At 42.0% G+C, this 27065-nt stretch overlaps 1 protein-coding gene across 3 annotated transcripts in view; it reads right to left on the bottom strand.

The window, feature by feature from the left end:
* Positions 1-12510, bottom strand: part of ZNF148 (zinc finger protein 148) — a 38012-nt gene extending 25502 nt beyond the window's left edge. For all 3 annotated transcript variants that reach the window (XM_005519640.3, XM_014249530.2, XM_014249531.2), the window contains exon 1: positions 12429-12510. The gene's annotated coding sequence lies outside the window, so the exon portion shown is untranslated. The remainder of the gene's footprint in view (positions 1-12428) is intronic.
* Between the last annotated feature and the right edge of the window lie 14555 nt (positions 12511-27065).

Raw genomic sequence — 27065 nt, 5'->3', positions numbered from 1 at the left:
TTAAGGCTACCCAGCATCTTCTAAGTAGCATTTTATACTTATATAGAATGTATGTATCATTTCAACCAGTGAAAATATTGTGAAATTTCATCTATCTCCTGCATGCCCCAAACTGAAACCATAAAAATATTTCAGATAGTGTATCAAATGGTTTTTCATTTGATTTTGACAACAGTGCAGTTCTATCACAAAGCTGAGCCAATCTAACAGCTAAGGTCATTGAAAGGAGCAATCCCTCCTCCTAACTCTGAGAGTCCACCCTATCATTGGTGCCTACGCTAATGCTCATATTTTTAAAAATGTGATATTTTTTCACAAGCCCTTAAACTCCTTGTGTCTCACAATTTCTTTACCATCTGCAACTATCTGTGAAGCATCTCTACTCATCACAAGCACTATGCTAGTGCTGCTTTATGGAAGATGACAACCTGCTGTTTGTTGCTCTCAAATTGGCCCAAACACCAAAGGTCTGTATACGTGTGTGCATATGTTCCTTCTCCTTGGTGGATAAAGAATTGGCTGGAATGCTGCACTCACTGTTGTGGTGAATGGCTCAATGTTCAAGTGGAGACCAGTGACCAGTGGAATTCCTCAGGGCTTGGACTAGTGCTGTTTAACATCAGTGTCAGGGACTTGGACAGTGGGATTGAGGGCACCCTCAGCAAGTTCCCAAAGACACCAAGTCCTGGAGGGAAGGGATGCCATCCACAGGGATCCTGACAGGCTGCAGAGATGGGCCAGTGTGAACTTCATGAAGTTCAACAAGGCTGAGGGTAAGATCATGCAAGTGAGAGAAGGCAATCCCAAGCACAAATACTGGTACTGCACATTTTTAAAATACAAATACCGTAAGTATATGTGCACCTGTGTATATGTATATATATATATATACACACACACACATACATATGTGGTTTTCTACAGCACACTGGATGGAATGCTCCATAAAAATATGTCAAACTAGTCAGACAGATTATAATATCCTTGCTCTGTTTGTTACAAGTGCCAAGACATGCATGAGTCACAGAGTGCATGAAAAGAAAGACATGACCATTTAGGCAGTTGAACACTGCCTTGCAAAACAGGATCAAGCCCTTTCTACTAATTTTTTTTAAAAATAGGTGATCAATAATTATATCTGGCACATCTTCTGGCTGCTTATTCTGACACATTTGGGTCAGATTTACCCAAAATGCTGAGTACTCAGGGCTGCAATTACGTCACGTACAGCAATACTTTAAAAATACAAAGATGAATGTGATGCCGCTATTTTAATTTTAAAAAAAGTTCTTAAAGAGCTCAATGCACATCCACACCAAACACAAATTTTCATCTTGCTCACAGGCACCAATTCTCCAGCCATAAAATAAGAAATATCCATTTCCTCTCCCTGAGGCATAGTAAAATACTTGCAATAACAAGCAATGTTCAATATAGGTCACAAGGGTGAACTAATCAGTTTGTGGTGCTCTTGTTCCTGCGGTCAGCACTGCCCCTGAGGGGAGAAGGCTGCACACCTCGGATAGAAAGGTAAGCCTGCATCAGGGACTGAGCAAAGTGCTGTGAGAAGGTGGGCAAGAGGGTCTGGCCTCTCCCAGGACCTAACCATTGTCCAGAAAGCCCAACCAGCAGCAGGTTTTCAACTAAGATGGAGCAGCCACTTTGGTGCAGAATCATTAGATGAATGGGGCACACCAATGTGGGACTGACAACAAGGAAAGGTAAGCAGGAGAGTAAGACTTTGAAAAGAGAAACATTGTTTACCACCACAACATAACAGGGCTATGAGAAATTTGGCTTCTTTTTGCAGCTTTGTCACTGCTTTTGGGGCAAATCTGTTACTGGGCAAAACATTCCCCCTCCCATCTTTCCACTTCTTGTCTCTAAATCAGGTGCAATGATCCACCTTGGATTTAGGTGTGAAGCAAGCAGTAGACACTATCTCTGTGGGCCTCACAAGCCTACAAATAACTATTACAGAAATTTCACAAAGAAATATATTCATTCTACCTTCAGAGCAGGATTAAGCAGAGCACAGTAAGAGAACACGTTATGCAACAAGAAGAAAGCAAAAGTACAGAGCAGCTGCTTATTCAATACATGGACATTCAAAAAGATAGGGGCTTTGGGCTTCACATATAATGAAATACTGTGGTATAATATTAAGGTGCAATATATTAATAATATAAGGAGGATGGTAAAATTAAGTGTCACAGGTAAAGCTCAACACTGCAAGTTTAAGGTCTGCATACTTGACTTACACCTAAAACTGTTCTTCTAAAAACGTGCTTTTTTTGTAATATCTTTACTTCAGCTTCATTGTTTTCTGAAAGGCTGTCTACATGTACTAAAGAAAAACACTAATTCCATAAAAATTCAAGACAATTACTTAATACATCCACATAGATTAAATAACATTGGACAATAAGCTAACGGAAGTATAACCAAGAAGGTTTTGCTCAATAAACCTGAAAGTTAGCTGCAAAAGCCATTTTAGAGATTCTGGAAGACACTCCTCATTTACATACATGACAGCACCAGGAACACTTACAGGAATAAAACAACATAGGTGAGAAGGCCATGAATAACAACAATACAGATCTTACAGAGCACAGGTGATATTTCTAGATTTTACTTCAGCACTTGAAGACGTTATTTCAACATGGGCTCTCAGGTTGTGAAAGCAAAGCAAGTATTTTAGAATACAGGAACCAAGTTTCTCTTAAGTTCCAATTTCAACTTTAGCATATCACCATGCACAGAGTAGGCATTTTTTCCCTAACTTCATTTCAGTAAACCTATTCAGGGTAAGATTACATTCGCTCTAACATCTCAAAACAAATTCTACAAAATATGCTTGGCTCTCTCTAAATTAACTTTCCACCAGGCAAGGAACGTTTTCTCATCTCATTCTTCTGCAGAAGAAGCATTGTCATACTTCAGCCTAACTTCATTTTTAATGGATCTTTATTTCATTTCAGCTGTGTTTCAAACACACCCTTCATCTATCTACACATGGAACAGAAATTCAAATAATCCAGACAATCCAAAACATAATAGAATTAATACCTCTTTAGCAAAAGATTCACTCCAGAGAGACCAAGTAAATCCTATGCTTTCCATACTGTTTTTCAAATACCACAGTGTTACCTTCAGTGACCCACTTGAAAAGATAGGGCCAAAAGTCTGGGCCAGGGGACCTGAAAGAACCTAAAGCTCAAAGACATAGATCTCTACTCACTGCTCCTCTTCAAACCCTATAGGTCTACCCTACCTATATTAAAAAAAAAAAAAAAGAAGGCCTTTTAGTGACCTACCTATTCCATAAGACTAATACAGCTGGCAACTAAAAATTTAATATCTATTTCACATTTGCTAACATAAACAAAAGGCAACACATATGTAATATAGTCAATGGAAAAAATAAACCCATATAATAATCTCATTGGGTAAGAAAAAGAATCATAGGTGGCAGTTACTTCTCAAAATGCTCATGACATTTCCAAAAAGCATTTGGACCCTTCAGAGATGGCATCTTTATAGGAATATAAAACCAGGGCAATAACAATGATTAGGTATCACTAGAAGCAGCATCTCAACCTGTATAGCCTGGTGGTAACCCTTTCTTTCCCTTAAAGAATGATAAAAGGAGCAGAGGATGTTGTGACACTACACTACATTATGGAGAGCACTGACCAACAGTGAACCAGAAAATCTAACACTGTTCTTCAAATATTCAAGCAAATATTACAAACTGGGCACCAAGGAGCAATTTTCATCACTGGAATCAGCGACTGCTGTGGCCTAAACTGCATTCTTACAGCATCAGAACAGTACCAAGCACCTTCATCAAGAATAAACAGAAGAGTCAGCACACAAACTGACATGTGCTGGTATTTAAAGGCAGTATGAAATCAGCCAGAGGGGGAAGGAGTAGAAATAAACTCTAAAATCACAGAAGTGAGCAACCAGGTCACTTTCTCAAAACCCCTCTTGGAACACAAGCATGTTACAGCCCAGGTACATTTGCCAAGACAACAAAGAAGGTTTTTTTAAGAGTATACTCGTCACCAGTTAGGATTTTTTTTTCCACACTGTTGCAACAAATCCACCACCTCCATACTGCTAACCAACTCTTGTGGTCAGATTAAATCAACTAAGAACTATTCCTATCCCACTTACATAAAATTCCAGAATTGTAAATCAGCCTTTTTAAATTCATTTTTAATCTGAATGACCCTTCCTTCAAAAGAAAAAAAAAAAAAGAAAAAGTATTAAATCCAGTGTGCTTTTGCAGTGTATCCTTTTCAAAGACTGTCCACAACCTCAGCAAGAACTTCCAGGTAACTCCTTCCCTTAATATTTCACAAATGGTATGAATAAGAAATCCCGCTGACTTCTACCACATACCCCAAGGTGATTTTTCCTCATTACAGTTTTAAATTTCTCAAACAATTTTCAGGTACTTAAGCCCACTTTCAGATTGAGGCAAGCCAAAACATGAGATGTCTAGAAAGTATTTTATAAGAGCAATAATAACACACACATCCTGGCCCATTAACTAAGACTGAAAATAATCCAAAAAATAAAACTCAGACTTCTCAGGATTGTGCCCTCTTGAATAAAAAGGTTGTGGAAATTGGATTCTACCTCAATGACTTTGGTGCCCTGCAGCTAATTCTCACTAATTAAGTCCCAGAATAAACACTAAAACAGGAATTCAGAATGATCAAAAGATACAATATGTGTTTATAACAACTCCTGTAATTATTAGGAACAAAAATCTTGAAGGTTCTTGATGCCATTAACTCACAGACCAGTAATTAAGGGCTACCATTCCAAACAGGTCTGAAATTTTTGAGAACCCATAGTCAAATAACTTCACGATGAAGCCAAGTCTTAGCAAAATACATTCAATATAATACATATTACTAAGCAAGCAGAAAATCAATCTATAAAGTCAGAAAATATTCTGACAGGATTCAGATGAAAGCAAAATTCAGCATATTCTGCCTTTATGAACCACTTTCCAGATACTGGTTCCTCATCCAGCTGTGTTAAGAGTCCATCTCTCCTGAATGAACACGCTGATGCAGCCGCACTCACTCAGGTTCCCTCAATGCAAAAGTGTGTCCCACAGGTAATAGGGAAACAATTTGTAACAGAATCCTAGAATCGTCTGGCTTGGTGGGGACCTTAAAGATCACCTAGTTCCAATCCCCCTGTCATGGACAGGGACACTTTCCACTAGACCAGGTTGTTCCATCCAGCCTGGTCTTGAATACTGACAGGCATGGGGCATCCACAGCTTTTCTGGGCAACCCCTTCCAGTGCCTCACCATCCTCACAGTCAAGAATTTCTTCCTAATATCTGCTCTAAATCTGCCCTTTTCCAGTTCATTACCCCTTGTCGTATCACTGCCTGTCCAGGTACCCAAGATAGAAGCACCAGGGCCAAGACTTCTCTGCTGAACTTGTGTCCAAGCAGATGTGGGAAATGAAGAGTCTTCCAATGTTACAGCAAATTCCAGGCACATAAGATGTAACTCCAACAGATTCAACTTTTTCTGCACGTGCAGCCACAGTCTCATCACCACAACTGTGGAAAGCCCCCTGCCTGTCCTGTGACCTACAAGGAATGTAATCCAGGGATGACACCAAGGCACACTAGACAGTAAAATGCAAGATCATGCAAAGAATTGACAGATCAGGCTTTCTGTCAGTTTATCCTTTTATATCGCTATTCCTTGAAAAGTGGCAGCAAACTCACACTTAAAGCTGCACTACATTTGATCCAATATAGTGCATATAACACTGAGTACAGATTCCCAACAGGCACCAGCTGAACACGCCTGGTTTGCATGATCTACTTTTAACTGTCAGATTCAGACAACAAGCCCACTGGTTTTGTCTACAAATTGCCACCTACTCCACATCTTCCAGTAAAATACTGTGACAACTGGATGATCATCCTCTGTGTGCTCCTCTTCTATAAACTCTATTTTAATCCCCCTCTCAGTAGCTTAATTTCATCATTGGTGATCATAAAAAAACACATTTCAAATACATAAAAATTCTTTTCTACAAGTCATTTAAAAAGACAACTTCATAATCTCTACCAGGAAAAAAATAACACTAAAGCCAAGTAGCTTTACCTTACTTCCTTATAGCCCATAACAATACAAGCTTTCCTGCTTCTCAGAACACAATCATATAACTTTGACATCTTTTTGCTGACTCAGACAAAAATTCATCACAAAATGTAACTGTCAGGTTCACCAGTGACAGAGGAAGCTCCCGAGAACCACAGCCTAATAAAGCTTTCCTCCTTGAAGGATGACAGCAGTCTTTCCCATATGAAAGATTATTTTTTATTTGATATTGTTAAAGCAATATTCACTCAGGGCACTTTCACACTAGACTTCATTTTCAAGAAAACCAGTTATAAGGTCAAAACATAAGTTGAAAACCAATATTTCATGGGCATGTCACGAAAATCTGCAAGTGATTTTGGTAAAATAATTTTATCACATGTTGGTACCCTGAGGATTGACCACCTCCCTCTGCAGCTGATCTACAGTGGTCAATACAAAAATTTTCTTCACAGTGCAGGATTACTCTAGCAAAAAGGGAGTTGGTTGAGTTTATCAATCTATTGTGAAGAACTTCTTTATTAAAAGAAACTTTACAGACACAAAAGAGAACATGTCTTAAATTTATGTATATAGTTACTGTTGTATCAAGAACTGCTGAGTGCTAGGAATGACCCAACTTAAAAGCCTGACAATTGTCATCCAAATCACATGTATTTTGATAGAGACTGACATGTAACAGTGACCTATGTTAGAAGCCACTGTGTGTATGTGGTCAAAACCAGATGAGAATCAAGCCTCAGGAGATGATAATTTGCTTCAGAGCAGTCCTATTTGAGACATTCTGAAATCATCCACTGAATCTGGAAATTCTGATTCCTATAATACCTAGACACTAAAAAAAAATCATCCATGGATCCCATGGAATGTATTTATTTCCTGGCTTACATACTCATTTTTCTCCCTCTTCCCTGCCTTTACAAAACTGAAGAATGTCTGCAGTGCAATACTGAAGATCACTTGTTGAAAGCAAGCCTGAAGAGTTTTCAGTACCCACGGAATTCTGCAGAAATCCAGTGTATTTAGAAACTGCTTCTTGCTTTGCCCCTTCCCAGTGACATCCCAGGCACTAAAATATGCTTCTTATTGTTTGGCAAAATAAACTTCACTTTATGATGAACATTTCCCATTCTCCAGAACTAGAGCTTTCTGCCAGACAGCATCATAAATACATGCCACAAGTGTCTTGCATATACATCTGCATGCACACACACTTTTTAGGAGCATTATCACCATTTCCTTGATTCAAATAGAATCCTAACAAAAGAAAAAGAAAAATCTGACAAATTTTCTGGGCAATCACATAGCAGATAATATTCAGAGAATGTAAAAAGTTGTTTTTTCCCTTTTCTTGAATACTGCTAGTGATCATATGACTATGACACATCTGCACAGCATCAGTATTTCTCACTTCACCTCTTGCACTAAGGTAACACGACCTGGTCGTGATATTACTGGCATTGTAAACCTCTCTAATGAAGTCTTTTATATCCATGGTGGGGTGCATAAGTAGCAGAAGTTAACAGAGATTTTTATGGGAAATTATTACAGAAACATTTAAGACAGTTGTACAAGTTTTTATGAATGGCCATCTTTAACCTTGCAGATGTAGCTGCCATTTGAAACAATTTTAGAGCAGAAGGCTTTATCAGTCATATAGCTGAGCTCACACAGATATCACAACAGCTTTATACGTGAGTAATATCACATGTTATATCAAGAAACTGTTTTATGGACATTTTACAGGCACCTTGAATTTTGGTTTTGATGTTGGATTTTTTGGGTTTTTTCCAGTGCAAGAGATCTAGACAGTTTATATTTGATAGGCTGTTCATAAATTATACCCTACTGCTGTTTGCAGGTTGGAACTTCTTCCCACACAGATTTCATTTTATCATCAGACTGTTTAATTCTGCGCTTATAAAAATGTCATCCTAGTCATAAGGGAAGAATTAGACAGCACTGTCTTAAGATTTTCTGCACATACCGTGACAAGATGCAGATCCTGTGATACTAATATGCCAGTAGAGTATATCAGTTCCAGGATCAGGCCAATACACATGCTGTTATTGAGCTATGGCTTGCTGCTTTCAAAAGTGCAATGAAATAATAAAATAATATAAGTTAGTAATACATTAACTACATTACAGTATTCGCACTGCTACCTCTTGATATCATAGCCTGGAATACACTAACATACTGATAATATCCTAAGAGAACATTAAAAATTACTTTGGAGCAAAAGCAGTACCAGCTTTTATATTATCTCCCAAAATAACATTCTGACTATGTGAAAAAAGTTATCAGGAGATTCTAACCCTTCTCAGGTTGTGGATTCCACAATCTTTTCTAAAAGACAGTGAATTTCCCCTTGGGACACACTTACAATCAAGTTTTGTGAGAACACATTATAGATTTTTTTTCCAAGTATTTTATCCAACTTGATGAATGATATACAAAAAATATCTCTATATGGAGTCAGGCAAAGATAATTTAATCACATATAATATTTGAATACATATGTTATTGTATTTTAATTTGTACAATAATTTGTAAGTTAAATAGTTTAAATTTTTTTCACTAGTGTAGTTTATGAAATTACTGCTGATGTATAAAACATTCTGTTCTATGTAGATAAAAAAATGTACATTTAAAATGTATATAGAGTACCAGCTAATGAGCTAAACAGATGGGGTTGTGTATTTAACTTCATTGGAAAGTACTGAAATAAAGTAACTAACAGCATTTGTGTAAACGAAAATAAATCTCATAAAAATCTGAATGGATTTTCCTTTGTTAGACAGAAATTTGTGCTTGGCATATAACTGCATATTATAGCCAACGGCTGAGGTTTGCTGACATGTTCTGTCAATAGCTATGTCTCAGCTGTTAAAAAACAGTAAGTTTATACATTTGTCTCAATACTAGAACAAGGGTTTCTGCACAGATACCAATGGACAGAACTGAAAAAACAAAAAAAAAAAAAAAAAGAATCTCAGTACTCCAAGAAATACAATTTTCCCAAAAGTGTTTCTTTAAAAAAACCCTAAACAAATTAAAGTGGAACTTAATCACAGTACTGATCCTTTACATAAGCCCTGCAACCTGACAGAAGCAGACACTCATGTCTGGCTCCATCCATGGAGCCTTTGTGGGACTACTTTTGTCTTCAAAAACTCAGTTATGCAGATCCAATGGCAAGCTGAAGGCTTGAATCTATTTCATCATAAATAATGCTGGTTTGAAAGGCAGCTATCATTAAAATGCCAGGCAAATGCAGAGGAAGTACTTATTTTAATAAAACCTATCTATTTCTCTGTTAGATCCATTTAAGAGCCTTCAAAATAAGAAATATTTCCACTGGTGCTTACTTTTCAATGCTTGCACCATTCATTTAATATCTATTAACATGCTAGCTAAGTTTGGACAGGAAAGCTGGATGCTTCATTCCACAGTTAGGGTAACAGCAGTATCTTCATTTATTAAAGACATTACTCCAGTATTAATATTTCTTACTTAACTTCTGTTATTTCACAGAGAAAGATGTATTTTATATTAGAGCCAAAATTAAATCAAACTTAATCCCAAATTATGCTAAACACTTAAAGGAGTTTTGATAGATTAAGGCCCACTCCATCAAGCTGCTCCATTCAGACAGGTCTCCATTTGTAAGAGCCCACACAGCAATCCTCATCGAAGGAAGACACTACAGAGATTCCAGGCGCAAAAAAAATCACAAATGTCTTGCAGCAGACACAAAAACCAAACCCACCATGTTTCTCCCCAAATTATTAGAGTACAACAAACACTTCCTCCCCATTAGTACATTTTTAAATGTTTAACCTGAATCATATAGTAACAACCCATACCCTGAGCTCCACTATTTGCAAACCTATATTACTGAACCTGTGGTGCAAAGAACATATGTAGAAGTGAGCTAAACTCTTTAAGATGAACCATCACCATATTTAACTATTATTAGCATTCTCAGAGTTCAACTCTAATATTACTGGTAGACAGAAATTCTCAGATGGAACCAACCTCAATGTTTTTACACCAATTGTCTTTAGAACACCCCCACATTCCACAGTGCTTTAAATCCTCATACAAATAAACTTGTACACACTGAACTCAGGGGAAAACCACCTTTTGAAAAACTTCATAACAATATTTCCAAAGTGTACGCTCCTTCAGGTGAACAATTCAGCCTGCGATATAACTTTTCACATTCTGAATAATTCTCCTCCCTTTTTTTTTTTTAATCATTGTGGTTCTTCAAGCTACTTACCCACTTAATAGTTTGATTTCATGATCCATTATATTAGGGATTTTTCCATAAATGGAATATGTTTGCAATACAGTAGACTTGAAACACACATGGACAAGACAGACAGTAACAGAAGCATAGATTACATACACATCTGTTCTCTCAGGTCTCAGCCTGAGGATCAAAGACAGAAGTACACATGCACACAGCAGTCTAAATGCAAGAGATCATCCTCATCTTTTTCAGCTTGCTTCATTTATATCAGCTACTGACTAAGTACAGGTGTACTTGGGGAAGAGGGACATGCAGACATCCAGAAAAAAACTACAAAGAAAACGCTTTTGGAAACTAAACACACACATACACTCAGTTGCATATTCGTGACGAAAGGCCATTACAACAGTTTTCAACTGAAAATTAATTCTGTTTTCCTAAATTACTGTAACAAGAGCAGGCTTTGCTGGTCTCTCCTATGAATGTGTCTGTACCCTGTACCAAGAGACTGCAGATCCCACGAGATCCACAGGAAAGCAGGCCTCACATGCTCCAGAGCTTCCGGTGCAGCCAAAACTCCTGCAGATGACAGCTGTCACTGGACAATGCACAAACCCAACATTGGAAGTGAACACTGAAAAACTAACATTGCCTGAAGGTATGCAAACTTTTCACACAGCAGGATAGATTTCAAGTCTCAATCAGACTACTGGTTTATCTAGACTTATTTTGAGAATAGGGTAAGAACACCTGCAAAAATTGATGCAGGGTAGTACTGTTTTTCTACTTCTTCCCTTCACAAGGCATATTCACCAAACTCATGGAGAATGGCTACTAAATTTATACAACTTACAACAATGAAATTGGATATGGGCACTCCAAAATGTTGAAGCAAGATGGGTAGGGCCCAGGTTCCTAGCAAGCTTGTAAAGTACCACTGACATTTGCAAATAAGCACAGAAATAAAACAGAGAAACTGAGATCCTATTCAACAGAAAAAACACAGTCCTCTGTCATTTTTCCCATCCAGTGGCAAAGATGCTGCTCATCAGGACTAAAACATCCCTCCCATTTACAACTTCTTGGACCAGAATGTCACGTGTATGCAGACAGAGATAGGTCATGCTCCAAGCAGACTTTCAAAGCAAGACCAAAGTTGTGATCACCAGATTCCACATAAATACTTTTTTTTAATCATTCTGCAAAATCTCTCACAGCTGCCCTAAACAGTTTACAAAAACAAAGTGATCAGAGAGATGATTTATGTTTGCAACATTGTCTTCCCTTTCCATGGCCCAGCTTAATGCAGACGTTGCTGCACTCACCCCAGCTGAGGTTTGGCAGGAATCGGGGGAGGAATGATGTTGATGAGTGAAAGTGTTTGAAGCCCAACTAATTTCTCTTCAACTCCTACTGGACCCCCTGCTCTCCCAAGCCACTTCCAGCCTGGCACTTGTTAGCAGCTCCCGACGCTGGGGAAAAGAGGTGCCTTGCAAAAGCTTCCTCCGAGCAGCTGAGAGGAGACTCTGAGAAGGTTATGCAGAAATAAAACCAAACGAAATGACTGTTCGCAGGTCGGCACGCTTCACCTATCTTACACCGGGAACAATGGAGAGGCGGGCAGCGAGAGGATACGGCCCGGGAGGACGGGGCCGGAGGGACGCGCTGTCCGTCCGTCCGTCAGCTCTTTGTCCGTCTGTCAGGCAGCCCCGCCGGCCCAATCCCCGGCGCGGCCTGCGCGGCCCCGCGGCTCCCGGCCGGGGGAACGGACGGAGCGGGAGCAGCGGGAGCAGCGGGAGCAGCGGGCGGAGGGCGCCCGCCGCCTCTTCATCCCCCGCTCCCCGCCGGCCTCTCCGCGCCGGGGCCAAGCGCGGCCCATGCGGGACGCGCCGCGCCGCGGCCCCCCCCTTCCCTTCCTTCCCTTCCTTCCCCTCCCTGTCCTCCTCCTCCTCCCTCCTTCCCTCCGCGCACCGAACGGCCCCGACCGGCCCCGGCTCGCTCCCGCCGGCACTTACCGGCCGCAGAGCTGCGAGGAGAAGGCGGCCGGGCCGGGCCGGGCCGGGGCGCGGCGGCGGCGGCTCAGAGCGGCCGTGCCGCGGCCCCGGGCATGGCGGGGGCGGCGGGGCGCGGGCAGTGGGGGCCGCGGGGCGGCGGCGGCGGCGGGGGGAGCCCGGGGGGAGAGGCGGCGGCGGCGGCGGCTCCTTCCTGCTGCTCCGCCGAGCGTCCGCGGGCGGTGACAGCGACACCCGGCCAGAGCGCCGCGCGCGCGCTGCACCACGGGAAACGCGCCCGGAGGACCGGCGGGACGGGAGGAGGAGGAGGAGGAGGATGGGGATGGGGATGACGGCGATCGGGAAGCGAGACGGGAGCCGGGAGCCCCGCCGGGGCTGCGGCTGCTGCCGGGGCGGGCGGTGCCGGGTTACGCGCGGGTCAGGAGGCCGCCGCGGCCGTGGGAGCGCTGCCCGTGCCGGCCCCGAGCGGGGGCGGGGCGGGAGAGACCCTTCGGGCATCGGCCTCGGCGGGGGCTGGACCCCGAGCCCCTCGGTGTCGTGCCGGCGGCTTAATGCCCAGCAGGGCCTCCCGGAGGAGAGAAGGCCGGAGCGGCCGCGGTCGGTGTCAGGGAGAAGGCTTAACTATCGCAGAATTGTTGTGGTTGAAAGGGACCTCTGGAGATGATCCCGTCCAACGCCCCTGCCCAGGCAGGGGACGCAGGAACAGGTGACACAGGAACGCCTCCAGGTGGGTTTGGAATGTCTCCAAAGAGGGAGATTCCACGACCTCCCTGAGCAGCGTGTTCCAGGGCTCAGCCACCCTCAATGTAAAGAAGTAAAGCCTGATGTGGTTCCCCACTCCTGACACATCTCTGGGGTGAGGCCCCGCTGCAGACTGCCAGAGCCATTACTTAGAGGTGGTGTCCCTTGGACTCTCAGGGCCTCCAAGTCCATCTGAAAGTCCCAACATGAGTTTTCTGCACTGTAATCTCCATGATTATGATGTTTCACCATGGCCCTGCACAGTAAACTATTTGGAGAATCGCTAGAGGCCAGATATCAAAACCCAGTGCCCTCCTTGGACTAGCTCTCCACCAAACTGGCTGTACCTCTGCAGCCTGGGCTGCGGCATGGCGTCACTTGCACCTCTCAACTTCCCCTCTTTCAGGGGTTACCAACTTTTCCACGTTTCTCTCACTAAAGTCTTTCACCCAGCAACGCGCTTAAACACGTGTGTACCTCAATTGCTCTATGTCATTTGCGTATAATTAAGCATGTGCTTAAGTGCTCTGCTGGATTGAAGCCAAGATCTGCATAAGCTCTGTTGGGTAAAATTTACCAGCTTCGCTGGGCTTAGCTCTGTGAGTCATTCAATCAGCAGAAGCCCAAAGCTTTTTGGTACAAGCTTAGTTATTCCCAGGCTGCCCTACAGGATCACCCTGTCTCTGTGACAGGGCTTATGCCCTTCACTCAGGTCCTGTTAGGAGTGAGACGCATCTGCCTGGTGAGTCAGCTGAACGTAGGGTTTCGAGTTCCTTCAGCAAGGTGCATTAATAAGGTTCTGCACCTTCACGCCGGGCAGAGGTTGTGCCATCAAGTTACAGGGCAAGAAATTGCATTAAGAAGAGAGTATGAATGACTCCAGGAGCGTGATGAAGGTGTGCCCTGACTTGGTGCAATATGTACATTTCTAAATGATGGTGTCGAGTACTCAATCTCTATGAACAGAGGAAGGGGTTAATAAAATGTAGCCACATTCCATGTGGTCCTCTACGATTTTACATAAATACAAGAAGTGTCATTAACCTGCTTATTGAATAAAATGGGAAATGTTTTCATCTCCAAAACCAGAGTTTTAGAAACTGAGGGAAGATGTACATTTATTCAGCTTTGATTTTATTTTTCCTTCAAAGACAATTAATTTGGTGACTCTAGTCATTTTTCCCTGTCAAAAAAAAATATCTTTTGAATTGCATTAAGACTGAGTCAGGAAGCTCAGCACTAAAACCTTATTTTAAAACACACTGAGGAATTAAATCTTTCTGCAGGGTGAGCACAAGTCTTTCTCCAAGGACACATCAATTGGAACCTGCTTTTCAAAATATCTGTTTGGCAATTAACAGTGTAATACAAAGAAGAAAGACTGTCTTGTATTTAATGAAAAAAAGTAAGACTCAGCATATTTGGGTGCTGTTCATTACTCTTCATTGCTCTCTTATCATTCTGCTATGACCTTAATCAAGACATGTTCCAATTTTCAAGCGACAGTTTGGGTTAGGGTGCAGGGTTTTGTGTTGTTTTAAGAGGAATTAAGAACCTATAAATTGTCAAGTTCAGTGAGAATCTTGCAGTGCTGTGTTCATCTGGAAGTGCCCCGCACCAGGGTAGAGGTGGTGAAAGGACAAATCAGACCTTGGACCTCTCCCTCACATATTTTCAAATTATGGCAGTTCCTCACCGATCAGCCAGCTGTAGCACTGATGTTCATATTGGACACAAATTTAATACTGTGCTGTTTACTTATTAATATTAGTGTTTTGACATAGCAAATTAGAAAAGAAATATATAAACTCAGTAGCTTGAGAAGCTTAAAGGAGCATTTGCATTTTGACCTATATTTTTTTTTCTTTACACTGCTCTGTAAATAGCAGGAAAACTCTGCTTTTCCCTAGGTATAATAATTAATAGTCTTTAATATAGTCTTTCCTCTCCCTTCTGAATTCCAAAGGTTTCCCACCCGTGAGAAAACCTCTGAAAGGCAATGTGTATGCAGCATGGAGCACAGTAACTTTCAGTTTTAAGAGGGCTAAATACTGGAAAGTAAAAAGTACTTCACGCTCCTTTCTTTTCTCTTCTCTTCTCTTCTCTTCTCTTCTCTTCTCTTCTCTTCTCTTCTCTTCTCTTCTCTTCTCTTCTCTTCTCTTCTCTTCTCTTCTCTTCTCTTCTCTGTATAAATCTAAAAACAAAATAATTTAGGAAGCACAGGTAGTTTATGTATTAAAAAGTGGCTTTGGGGAATCATTGGGGAATACATGTGTTTTAAAAGGTCTTAACCAGGAAGTGGCTTCAGAAGTAACTGCACATATCAAGCAGAACCGACACATTTAACCTCCTGCATGAAAAACGAAAGGATTTCATTCAGAAATTTATTCATTGAGCCAGTAACTTCTGCTGAAGCAGGTGTTGACCTGGAAAGATCAAGTCTGGGAATTTGAGAGAGAAGTCCACAGTTATGTAGGCTTTTAAGATGGCCTCATAGCCTAGCTCTCAAATTTATGCCTTTGTATTTGTCTGCATTCATCAAGCCTGAGCTTCTAATTATTCATTTCAGCTATCAGGTTTAAGGACTGTGTATCAAGATTTTTAACTCTATTCCCCAGGTCTTGCTTTATCCTTGTAACTCTTTATAATTCCCCTTCCAGTTTTTCAAAAATTATTTTTGTTTGTTTGAAAATACTGTTAGGGTGGGCCTACAGCTCAATAATTTAGACCACAGACAGGTAAATCAACAAACATCAAGTGCAGCCTCTTCTCACCCACCCACACCACTGTTTTTCTGTGCCTTTGTAGTGATGTGTGACCTGTCCTACTGATTCTGTGGCAGGCTGAAGTTCCCTGCTGCTTCTCTGTCTTTTGTCATGTAAAACAAGGATGCAGCATGTCCATCTTCTCCCCTTCCCCCTGCAGATGTCACAACTCACCCTTAACAGTCTCATTCCTTCCAACACATATGGATGGCTTCTCTTGAGCAAAAAAAATAAAGATCTGTTGGACTATTTATGTCTGTGGCTACAGGATCAGACCAAAGGAAATGTGAAAAACAACCTGTGCTTCAGCAATCAGTATTTTTACTGAGTATTTTATATTGTTGTTAAGTCTTGAAAAAACAGACTGAAGATGATCCGTGAAGAGTTCATGTCAGTAGTTTACATGTGGAGAGCACTGCTTGAAAAACATTTATGTTCTCAAAATAAGGTATTTGCAAACAGAGTGTTCAAATCCAAGGTAAATCCAAGAGAAAGTGTGAGGTGTTAGGGTATGGAAATACACAATTCATTCTCCCAAGCAATGCTAAACCTACCTTTTCTGTACTTGTGGGATCATCAAACAGTTGAGAAGTTAATAACTTTGGTGGAAGATGAGAGTAACTGGACTTTCAGAGGTTACAGGTGTGTTTTCTGCAGCCCACTCCCATTATTCTTCAGTTTCCCTCCTCCCCTCCTTCCTTATCCACAAAGGTCACTGGTTGGTAGCCAGTATGTGCCAGTGATAGAATGTATGGTGCTTTAGAAATGCCTTGGTGAATGCCTGACATTTCAGCAGTGGATTCAATCAGGGAACAGTTGCTACTTAAAGCTAGAAAATCATCCTCCATCCATTTTTTCAATTGGAATATTTCACCAGGGCTTTAACTAGCATGCATATTCAATGCAGAAATGTAATGAGTCCATTGTCTGAGCATCCACTCACGTTGTCTGTAAATTGCTCCTCTTCATTTCAGCATCCCTGGTGGAATTTGTGTTTTAATTATTTAATGTTTTTTATAGAAAGCTTTCAATTCATGATCCCACGTAAGCCTGACTCAATAGTCTGCCTTGGCCTATAGTGCTGGCAGATCAGGAATCAATCACAATGCTACAGAGTGGCACAGTGTGCTCATCCTGACATTACTAATGCATGCAAATATGGCATGCAATGGCTCAAAACACCTGGGCATCTGATGTTTGCAAACAAAAATAATTAATTACAGTGTGCATGCAAGTCACCCAGCTCTTTTCCTTATCCCCAAAATCTTTTCTGTTCCCAAAACTGTTTGCAGGAGAGCACTGTTCCACTTCCACCTGAGCCCTGAAGAATTCTTCATATCAGACTCATTTCTAATGCCACAAACATGCCTGACCTGACTCAGTCATTTATTTTACAATAATAGAGCAGCCTGAAGTGCTTTAAAACTTGAGGTCAGGACAGCACAAAAATCCCAGAAAAAAAATTAAAAGTTTGATGAGAGATATACCTGTCTGAAAAAAGAAAGATAGCAAGGCAGCATCAGTCAGGGTGGGTTTGTGTAGACACGAGACACTCATATATCTGTAATACGTCTGGCTTGGTCCCACATGGCATTCCTGTAAAATTAGCATTATAAATCTCTAGACTAAAGGAAGAGAGGATGTTTAATGTCCCATGCTGAGATGTCTAATAGACAGAAAAAGCAACAAAAATGATGATAATGTAGCACTTACCTAACACAAATTGTCAAATGACACGAGACAGAACTTAAAGAACCCGTTTCTCTGCCTTAAAACACAAGTTATAAGTAGAGCAGAAAGCCATCTACTCTTAACTTAGATTGGCAGCCTACGTAAGACATTTAAGTTGAATTAACTGCAGATAGGAAAGCAAGAGGGCCTTAAACCCCAGTGTGAACACTTTAGGATTAAGCTTTTCAGAAATAAATGTAAAGGAAGTGAGGGATATTTTATCTGTAAAAGAGAGAACATCCACACAGGGATTTGGTGGGCTTTAACTGTTGCAATTTAATGTCACACCTTTACTTAATTCATCCTAATCTTTCCCATGTGTCTGTCCTACTGCAGCTGAGTTCTTTAATTTGAAATATTATAGTGGATCTAATTTGAAAGACAGCATTAGCTGAACCATTAGCTAAAGGCTTGTCTGGGTGGGGAGGTTACTCAGGGATGAGTAACCAGCTACTTGGTACCTACTTTGTGTCAATTCTCTAGGTTTACATTATCATGTTGTAGGCTGCATCACACCACCTTGCATGCGCTGTGAGTTTGTGCAAGCCAAGTACAGCATTTTAAATTCAGATTAACACCTTTTTACAAGTCTAACGTTGACCTGATTAAAAGCAAGATGCAAGATGTGCAGAGCAGGTAGGACACCAGCCTCTGATGCAGTGGTAAGGATGGGAGATTGATACCAACCAAAAATTCAAATACAAAGACATGTATTTAAGCTTTCATATAAACAGATAGATTTAAGCTTTTATATATACAGATAGATTTTTATGAATATATACCTATATATTTATATACATATATATACACATGCAGGGGTCTTGGAACTAGATGACCTTTAAGGTCCCCTCCTGCCCAAACCACTCTATGATTCCATATATTTAAGCCCAAGAGGTTGTACATTCCCAGGGTTACAAAGATCAAGCCGTTATGCCAAATGGGATGTTTCCATATATTGTTTGAGCCAACAAACAATATATGGAAATGCCAACAGAGTATAGAAATCTGAATCTGTGAAAGCCAGTAAAATCTCTAATTTCAGTTGACAGTGAAGGAAGGGGGAAATGAGAAGAGCACAAATGGACCTTGAATACTAGGCAGAGATTCTAAAAGGCTGTATTTGGAACTCCATAAGCTAATTGCTCAACTCAGCAAAAAAAGGAAGGGTTTTAGGTTTTGTGTAAAAACATAATAAAATTCATATTGTTGCCATCCCATTACTGGTTTCCTCTGGTACTATGCTCAAAAATTGCGTTAGAATAAGGAAATATCGGAATAAGACAGGCTATTAACCATTCTCCAAATGACACAGAGCCTATTCATGACTGTCAGAAGTTGAACTGACTGGGCTGCCATAAATTTTTAAGTTAATCGGGCCCCAGTGGGAACTAAGCAAAACCTCAGAGGCCTCAAAAAATGCCAGATGAATGGACAACACAATGGCCAACAAAGGTAATTTTATCTGCATGAAGTTCTGTATTTAAAAGAAAAGGCAAACTGCTAAGATCCATTACAAATGACAAATGGCCAAAGTACAGCTAAAGAAGGGGGGCCTTGGCAGGGAAAGGCAAGAAGGTAAAGTTGTTGATAAGTTATTTTCTCATGCTCCTTTTTCATAAAATGAAAAGTAAACTGGATGAAATCTGTCATAAGGCCAAAGCAAGCAAATTAAATGCTACTTGAATGTAGTGATGACTGATTTTTCTTTCAAAATACAAGGATGCACTGAATGGAGTTGATTAGGACTTGTACCTTTTATTATACCTACAGACTATTCAACAGGAGGATGAGGACAGGTAAATTTTTTAATTGCACCAGGCAGGAGACAGTGCAGGTCCAGGTCCATCCTCCTGGATGAGGACGGAAAAGATGATGATGGAGTTCGGCTCAGTAAGGATGGAGGAAAGACCTGAAGTTATGTTTAGTAGGGCAAGTGAGTTGTTCACAAGCTGGACATCAGCTGATGTGCACATCATGCTGTTATGTGTGACCTGGCTTGAACCTTGTAGGACACAAGGGAATCACTTCCATTCAGTCTGCACAGGACAGCTGAGAGTTCAGCTGGACAGGAAGGATATAGCCCAGTTGGAAAGGTCAATAGGAATACCAAGAGGTCTAGAAAACCTGACCCAAAAGGCACATGCTCCTAAGGAGAATGCTGAACATGATGGGAGTCTTCAAACATGTAAGAGGACATCACACAGAAAAGTGGAGAAAGCTGGTTTCCCTGCCCTTGGGAGGTATGTAAGACGTAAATTTTTACCTTTAGGTTAGATATTTTTCTGTTTTTCTAATAGCAAAGGTCACAAACCACTGGAATAGCCTATGGGGCTATGGAGTCAATAGAAGTCTTTAGGAGCAGTTTGCACAAATATACCGCGAATGCTTTTAGAAGCAACCTAGATCACAGCCTTTGCCACCAGGTGCCACCCAGATTTGGTTTTTGTGTGCAGATAAAGTAAGCAAACAGATAAAATAGGCTGAAGAACAATAAAAAGATACAATATCTTGACATAGATCTGTGGTACAACTTCACGCAGACTGCTGTGGTCCAGCCATCTCCAGCCATCTCAGAGACTGGGAATTTCAGAGGATTCAAAGAGCAACAAGTAGGATCAAAGGTGTGGCAATCCACAAAAGATTGAAAATATTTGGATTATTATCTTCAGAGAAAAGCAAGGAAGACAGAATAAAAGTACATGAAGCAATGTCTGGTATAGAAAAATGAAATCAACAAAGAAAAACAAAAAAAAGAATAAAATGGGGAACTTCTCTGCTATGGCACATCCAAAGCATTTTGGGTTTTTGGTCCTAAACCCAAAAGAATTCTGGAAGGAAAGGAAAAGAAGGAAAGGAAAATGTCTTGCCTACATGAATACCTGAGGCACCTGCATGGCTACAAAGAAGTCTGTTTCCTCTTGCTTGACATCAGCCCTTTGCACCATACCCTGTGGTTGTACCAAGCTCTATCACAGAATGGGCGTGAAATGGGAAAAAGCAGACAAAAATCTGAAGTTTTAGATATTGCTCTTTTTAAGAATAGCAAAGGGATAAAAAAAAAAAAAAAAAAAAAAAGGACTGCTTGTTTCCAAGAGGAAACTGCTTTTATCCCAGTAGGCTATGGCTAGCTAGCCATGCCTTCTCACCACTGAAAGAACAGAGGAAAAAGTCTGTTCCAAGCACCCTCTATATCACATGTCCTGAGCCAAAAACACTGCTTTGGCCCAAAGCAGTAACTTGAACAGACTTTGTAAAGTCATGGCCTTGTTGTCATCTTAAGAGAGCTCAGTGTGTGTATGAAGGAGGTGCCTCTGTGTGTCTGGTTTATCCAATAACAAGCAAACAGTGACAAAGGATCTCCAGTCCCCATGACAGCCCCAACTACCTAAAAACAGAAGGGCAAAGTTCTTCAGTGCTAAGTCTTACCCAAAGTTAACTTAAACCTAGTTATTACTGAATAACTCCAACCATGACATTTGCAATTACCTGTATGTATCAGTGGGTGCCCATGAGGAACTAAACTTGGAGATGATCTGTTTAAGGACACATAGAGACGTCATAAATCCCAAAGACATGCTAGAAATTTTGCCAGAAATTTGTTTAAAGCACAAAGCAAACATCAAAAGACCAATTTCTGTAAAGGAATGTGGTGCTGTGTGTAGGTATTAAGAAAAATGTGACCTTTGTAATGCTGATCCATCACACTGTTTTACACAAGGGGACAGGTACCTCCTCAGCTTCTCTCTGTGGGTCCAATTTGATAAGGAAAGGGTGCTCCAATATGGGCTCTCCATAGATGACCTGATGAGTGGCAGCAGTTGTTTTTTAACATGTTTTTAACATCAGAGCCAGCAACACCAGCCGATTTTCAGCTAACAGCACTGATGCAGTTTCCAAACTGTACATGGCTTCCAACAAGCTTGATGGAGCTTGTCTCTCACTGTCTCCTAGGACATCACACCTGGTGTGGCATTTATGAAGCCCCTTTCACACTGACACAATCCTTTAGAAGGTTTTGGTGAGGAATAACTGTATCCTGAAAATGAGACCCTGCAGAAGGACAGCACACCCCCACACTTCGTGCCCAGGCAGATTCAGTGAGCCTGAAGTTGGTCAGGAGGTTGGTCCATGTAATGCCAGCTCAGAAAGCTCCAGAATAGCAATTACCACCTGCTTGGGAAATCCAGGGAGCTCGGCTAAGCCTTGGGGATGATGTAAAATGAAAGTGGTCAGAAGAACGTCAGAGTGGTTTGAGTGTGGGCTGGGGATATCCCACACAACAAAGGCTGTTTGGTAAGAGCTGCTTTCCATCTGCAAAGCAGATGAGAGTTCAATGCTGAGGATAATTTAAAAGTCAAATAAATGGTTTAAAATGGCTTGTAGTAAGTAAAACCATATTTCTTTGTGAAGTAAACTGCCCTTGTTTGCTGGGTGGATGTATGCACACCAAGCCAGACAAGCAGATGAAGAAAAACTGGTACCTGGGTTTAAGGAGAGAGTCCTGGCCAGTCTGTGAGGAGATGCAGTAAAAGGTGGAAGAAAATATCCCATCAGTGCTTCACAGGGCAGGTGGGCACAGAGCTGATGGTGGATAAAAGCACATAACTGGAGAGGACAGATGGGGTCAGTGGATTCCAAGGTGCACTGGATATTCTTCTGGGTCAAAGCATTGTCTCAAGAAAGAAGCAGCTTCCCTTCCCCACAGCCCCTCTAGTGAGCTGGCAAGGTTTGCAGAGCTGCCATTAGTTGTGCAGTAGGTCCTAACTGCCAGACAAAGTTAAATCTCAATTTTCAGAAGCTAGAGGCACAGAGGAAATAGACCCTGATAAAAAATCTAACTGATAACCTTGACAAAATCACAAAGCTAAATAAATACACAGGAGCAGGAGATTCTGGGTAACTCATTGAATACAAAAGGGCAAACCCAACAAGGTGACCCCAAATCCATATACCTCTGGGGGGAAAAATAGCTCTATTTAAAAGAAATATCATCATATTATCAAAGACTCCTTATCAACACAAGTAGATTCAAGCTGACAGGCTGAAATCAATGCCAGCTATTGGAATATGAAGGCATGATAAAAGGCTACAACTTCCTTTGAAAAATGTATATTTAGATGTAGATCAAGGATACTTTCATTTTGTCAGCTTGGCCATTTTTTGATCAACTCACTTAGCATATTTAATTAAAGATATGATAGTCAACCTCATTTCTAATTGCATGCGAATTGGCAATATTTTGCGGATTGGCTCCTGCTTCGGAAATGTCTGTTTGTAGTACAGCCTACTTATGTACTAAAATGGCAGCTTTCTTTCCACAGTTTACAGAGACGTTAACGAAGCTGGAGCTGTCAAAAAATAAAACATCCTCTGCTGTAGCTGTGCATACTAACAAGTAGTCTTAATGCTGGTGAAATTTTCATGTAGAAATCAGTAAGCCGGTGTCCTTAAAAAGAAAGAAAAACAGGCCTTATTTAATGCCAAAATAGACAAATAAAAGAATTTGTAAGAGAGAGTGAAAAAACCCCCACAAAGCAAGTTCAAAATACCATACAATGTGTTACTGAAGTAAGTTATGTTGGTAATACAAAAGCTAACTGAATCACAAATAAAGAAAATAAGTAGAAAACTGGTGTTTAGCATAAGGTGAGGCAGCATCAAAATATCACATGCAAAAATAGCGAACAGGCTGGGTTAGAACAGAAAGAGGATGTTGCTGTGTCTTCACCACAGAAACACTGATCATAGGCATGGTTAATATTTGGTTAATATTGCAGCTTCAAAGTTTAGTCTAGCAAGAGATGATTTTCATAATAATATAGGGACATGTCCTTTGTAGCTAAAATAGAAAAAGGCAAAGGTACAAAAATTGCAGTTGCCCTTGCAGGAGCAGTATCCTGAAGCCAATGACAAAGACCAGCTGCTCATAGTTAAATCAGACAAAAATTCCTACAAGGTGGAGGCTCAGGGAGCACAGCCCTCTAAAACACAGTGCAAAAAAACACAGATGATGTTTACTGTAGGAAATTGTTAACAATCTGAACCTGTGAAAATTTTTAATACATCAAATCTTTCCTATCTCGTTGGTATTGGGGTACTACCCAAGAGGTCATTCTGGAACTGAAGACCTGCTTGTGCTGGACCGAGCCACCAAAAGAACAAGGTGTCTAAGTCTGTTAAAATATGTGAAGCCACCAAAGGGAATATAACATTCTCTACCTCTCATTGCTGAATCTGCACATCATCTCACCATTCCCTATAAGATGTCTATTTTTTGTAGCTGCAAACAAATGAAGGAATGTTAACCTTAAATCACCGTAGCTCGGGAATGTGGGGAGGAGAGAGGGAGTGCAGGGAGCTGCTGTGATCCTTCCCTGTGATCTGCCTGACCCCGACCTGCAGCTGCTGGTAAAAGCACCACCTTGCACGGTCAGGCTGTCCCTGTGTGTTTGCATAGTTTCTAGTGAGGGTCACAGATTGAGTGTCCAGGAAAAAAACTTCTTTGCATGGTGGAAGCTTTTCCGGGCCTAAAGTCTGTAGCAGCAAACCACCAGCAGTACAGACTGCTACACCTAAAGGGTTTATCAAGTTTTTGCGATTCATCTAAGATAAATTGTTCTCTTCTCCCCTCAGTAGATCTTAAATTTAAAGAAATTTGCATCAGAGTGTGAAAAAGAAATCTCAATCACCCTCTAGAAAATGAGATACTGGTCATCAAACACTGCACTTCCTGCAATTGCCATCACATTGTAGGAGCAGTCACGCTGACACAAATTGCAGTTTAATTGTTCACAAAATACTTGAGCTACACAAGATGATCCATTTGATCCCAGAGCTGGCACAGCAGCCAAGCCTCAGAACGTGCTCACAAGCCCTGTTTGAGGAGCAGGACCCCTGAGCTGGCTTCTAAACACCACAGCAGCTGTCACCCCCTGTGCACTGCTGGATGTGCCCAGGTCCTGCATCCCTCCCCTGCCATGGCATCCCCCCACCCCCAGCTCAGCACCATTCCCACCAGATGGGAACTGCTCCCCTGCAATGCATCCCTTCCCTGTAGCCTCCACACAGATGGGCACTCCCCTGTGCAGATGGTCCTGCCCGTCCCCAGCCTCCCTCCCAGCACCTTAAGCCCTTAAATCACTCTTTAAACTTCTTCCTCCCACAGGGATATTTCAAACCGCATCATAGCCCACCAAAAGCTACCAGCAACCCAGATTTTTTCCCCTGGAACCTTTTTCAAGCTGGAAAAGGTGAGACAAGATAGTGCCTGCTGTCACACTGCTAAGCACACTAACCTGTCACTGGGTTTTATTCTAGACCCCTTCCAAAATTCCCTGGCTTTGCAATAACCAAAGAATACAAATAGCATGGATACAGCAAACAAGGCACTGGAGACATGGGGCCACACCTGCAGCCCCTGCTTTGCGCTGTGAAATAGAGGATTGCTGACAGTGAGCATGAAGCAGCCTAGAGCTGCCAGCTGGAGCAGCAAAGCACATGGAATTTTGCAAGGAATGAGGCAGTAAGAAAAGTAGAGAAACCAAGGGAAAACAAAATGATGACCAGCTAGCAAGTGCCTCTTTGGAGATGTCCAGCTCCATCAAGCAGCTGTGCTGGAGCCCCAGTCAGGCACAACATCCTCCTCACCAGGATGGTGAAAGTCCCTGCTCTCCTGTGGATCCAGAGAGGCACAGCAAACAGCAGGAGAGCCATGGATAGGTGAGGGAAGGAGAAGCCTCCAGGGCTGTGGGTTGCACTTGACCATACTCACGGGAAAGGAGGCTCCCACGGCAGCTGGTGCATTTTCCAGTCAGTCACACACTTATGCTGAGAATTACCCTATCTGCTACTGGAGAGCACTGGGAGGAAGGGGTTATGAGTAGCTGCCATCTGCAGCAGGGCTGTTCACACATAGAACAAAATATGGGTGATCTTAGCCCAAAAGACCCTTATCTGCCATCTCATTAATTGCCAGCTAGTCACATGATTCATTGCACAACCTAAATTAACATCCCACAAACAGGTTTTCCCTTCCAAATTCACATCAGCAGGCACCAGGCACAAAACTGGTATGAAGTGCAAGTTTAGGGGACTATGGTACACAGAGGGAACTTGCCTTCAGTTTATTTCCTAACGCGGGCAGGCCATGGTGGCCACAGCACCAGGTGGCTTGTCTCTCCATTTCCTCTTCCCCCTCCCATAACTTCTGCAAGAACAAGGAGGTCTGCATCTCCTCAGCCCTGAGGAATACTCCAGTGCCTTCCCATGGAAAGGTACCCAAGGAGCAGCAGCTCCTGTGGAAAAGGACCCTCCTTGGAAACTTAGCAAAAGCCGATTTTGTTTGCAGTGCAGAGGAACACAAGTCTGAGCCCCTCTTAAAACAGTGTTTATGGATGCCAGCAAGTTCCAGTGAATCTCATATTGGCTTCAACTGGTGGCCATAAATTACTCAGACATGACTGAAATGGGGCAGAGGCTGCCAGTGTCCTGTCCAGTGGATGAGCAGAGGAGACACAGCTGTGGGAATGTGCAGCTCTGGGGGCAGCACAGCCACCACTGGTACCACTTGTGCCCATCTGCCTGACCCCTGAGCACAGAGACCCCCAGCAACCAGGGACAGCCTTTGCCACAGCCCTACCAGCCCCTCATCACGTGAATTTCTGGCAGCTGAATCCATCTTTCTTATTTTTCTTCTTTGTGCCCTAGAAGCCAAAAGTAGAGGATGGAGGTGGCTAACTACCGCATCCTCGTCTTTCTGCAGCGATTTCCAGTTCATCTGCTCCTAACCTACATCTTGGCAGCCCAGCCCAGTGATACATCACAAATCATTTGCATCAAGCAGACCCATGAGTGCATTGCTGTCAGTGGATGAGCTCCTTCCAAGACTCAGGATTTATGGCTGCATCCAAACCACCAGTGCCATGGCCAGGATGGCACAGACTCACCCACAGTTTGACTCCTTCAACTGCTCTGAGAAACGACAGAAATGTCAAGGATGAGCAAAGTACTGTGTCACAAGGGAAAACAACGTAAATTATCAAATAAGGAGGAAAAAAAACAAACAACCCCAAACCAAAGAAAATGAGGGCTTGACAGTAGCTGAGGTTACACATGAAGGGGAGGGGAAGAAGCATCTCCCACTCAGCTGGAGAAAGTCAGCACAGAAAAGGCTGCAGGACAGCAGAGCACCTTGACTGCACACTCTCTGCCCTGGGGTGTTTTGTTTGGTTTTTTTCTAAACAGGAGGTACAAGTCCAGGCTCTGCTCCTGAAGATCCTGTCAGAGATAATGCCCAGCCAAATGGGAAATCCAAACAGAGTCTCAGAAGAGCTAGAACAAAGCTTTGTATCTGGAGCCATGTATGATAAAAAAACTCAGATCAGTCTGCTCCAAACATTGAGGA

Source organism: Pseudopodoces humilis, chromosome 8 (assembly GCF_049639895.1).
Source record: "Pseudopodoces humilis isolate 2021_Gansu_Grassland_sample_001 chromosome 8, ASM4963989v1, whole genome shotgun sequence".
NCBI classification, from domain to species: domain Eukaryota; kingdom Metazoa; phylum Chordata; class Aves; order Passeriformes; family Paridae; genus Pseudopodoces; species Pseudopodoces humilis.
This window is presented reverse-complemented; position numbering and strand designations above follow the sequence as displayed.